The following is a 2,326-nucleotide window of genomic DNA, read 5'->3' on the forward strand; positions in this document are numbered from 1 at the left end:
GATCACGTAATAAGCATAATGACGTTGAATTTCACAGGTATCTGTGAATTTTTTAGTAATGCATTTCTTTAAAAAATGCCACTTTCACCTGTTTTCATAAAAAGCTTTCCCTGAACCTAATAAGTCACCCTTTACCAGAAAACTCGAGCAAAAAATGAACGAATTAGTTTACTAGTCCAAATTAGCTGACGTATTGTACACGAAGAGTTTACAATGATTGTTAATACATGGCAACACAAAAAATCCTGAAAAACTTTAAGTCTAGGTAATATATGTATGCGTGTGTGTATATATATGCGTGTGTGTATATATATGTATACACACACACATATATATAAAATAGTACATAGAATCATATATGTGATATATGTAAGATTCTATGTAATATGATTTTTACCATTGCATAAATTTTGATAAAATATCTGATATTTTGAATTCCTTTATTGAAGCGAAAACAAGGAGGAGAGGGTTTCACCCTACAAATGCTTGTCATGCTGTTTTTGTGCCTTAGTATCCCTGCCGCGGTGAAACCAGCAGAGAGGTTTAGAAATAAAGATCTAGAACAGGAAAGGAAGACAGAGACTTTCTGTGTGTGGTATTTTGCCTCATAAACACATGGTAATAAAAGTTTCGGACTATCTCCTTGCTATTTTTCCAAAGTTTAGATTTTTATATGGACCAGTACTTGAAAATAACATTAAAAATAAAGCTTAATTTTGAAAAATGTGTTCGTAAACCTTCCAAGTTTATTTTTGTTCGTGGCTTAAATTTTCTGAGGAACCAAAACTGCCACGGACGGTTTTTTTTAAAGGTATATGCTGACGTTTTTTGGTTATGAAATCAAGCTCCTTTCATCGGATCAAGGTCTTACGTTTATTCAAGAAGTCCTTGAGAAATAGCGCTTTTTTAAAAGTTGAAAAGTATTTGAGTATCTGTAAGTGTTAATTCACTGGGAAACACAAACAGGGGAATAACGTTATTTCACCAAGCTCAGCAAAATTAATAACTACGAAGCCTTGCCCGAGTCTTGATCTCCCGATTCCTGGTCGAACGCTGTTTGTGCTGCTCATAATGGAAACATAAAACCCACTTACTGCCCCATCGGCATCCATCGTCCGTTGAATGTTATCTTATTGTCGACTTATCCACTTCGTGCTGACGTGACGTCCTGTGCTTCTGCCCTCCCACCCCTGAGTACTAGACCACCCAGACTCCAGGTGCCAAGATGGAGACACGGAATTGAGATCGGAGAAAGGAGGGTGAGGACATTTTCCAATGCCAGCTTTTGGCATCTGAGCCCTACCGACCCTTGACCAACAACCCCCCACCCACCTTAAAGAGATCTAAAACCTTTTTAAAATGAAATTTGTTTGCTCATGACTGGCCATAGACATCAGCTGGTCAATTTTATTTCCTTTTCAAAGGAAAATGGTTGTCATGTGCCAGCAAACGCTCATGAACTCAGTTGGAAAAGACTCACCATGTAGCACTTTTAAAACAGGAATCTGAAGCCCAGAGAGATAACGTGACTTAGATTTAGTTATCGATGTTTACTGTTTTAAAAGGGAGGGGAGATCAAATTAATGAAGGCGTTTAAAACAACATCACATTCTCGTTAAATACATTTTGTAGAATCTGTGCTTGATGATCGCGAACGTCAAATCTGACTTCCCTGTTGAGCAAAATGAACTATAATCAAGCGGAACAAATTGCATTGCTGTTTCCCCTTCTCGTTGATTGGAGGCAGCACGTGGTAGCCGAGCCACGGTGGGCTGTGTGCGCTCAGCTCTTCTCAGCTCTGTGCCACTTGCCCTTAGCTCGTCCCAGCTCTCTGTCCGCTCGCTGCCTAGCATCACCCTCGCTTTGATCAAGACGTCTCCGCCCCTTTGCAGTTCAGTTATGACACGTGCCGATGGAAAGCACACCCTTTATGCCTAGTTTGGTTCCAGAGCGTTTCTCACTTTCAGGGTGGAGGCTGGCTCTCTCAGCCTCAGCAATATTGACGTTTTGGGCCAGACAATTCTCGGTTCTGGAGGCAGGAGGGCTGTCCTGCACCTTTTAAGATATTTAGCAGCGTCCCTGGTCTCTACCCACTAGATGTCAGTATCCCGCTCTCGGATGTGACCCAAAATACCTTCAGATGTTTGCTGGATGTCCTCAGGAGGGCAAAACAGCCCCCCACTGAGAACCACTGTTCTAGATTCAGCAGGGGTCCTAGGAGTATCGCAGAAGCACAGAGAGAGAGAGAGAGAGAGAGAGAGAGAGAGAGAGAGAGAGAGCGAGCTTGTAGACCTTCTTACAATCTGACCGTATCAGAGACTTAGAA

General features: G+C 41.5%; 1 protein-coding gene across 1 annotated transcript in view; it reads left to right on the forward strand.

Annotated features, from left to right (window-relative positions):
* Positions 1 to 2,326, forward strand: part of DSCAM (DS cell adhesion molecule) — a 540,559-nt gene that overhangs the window by 187,150 nt on the left and 351,083 nt on the right. The window lies entirely within an intron of this gene.

The sequence above is a fragment of the Pteropus alecto genome, unplaced genomic scaffold (assembly GCF_000325575.1).
Source record: "Pteropus alecto unplaced genomic scaffold, ASM32557v1 scaffold97, whole genome shotgun sequence".
NCBI classification, from domain to species: Eukaryota; Metazoa; Chordata; class Mammalia; order Chiroptera; family Pteropodidae; genus Pteropus; species Pteropus alecto.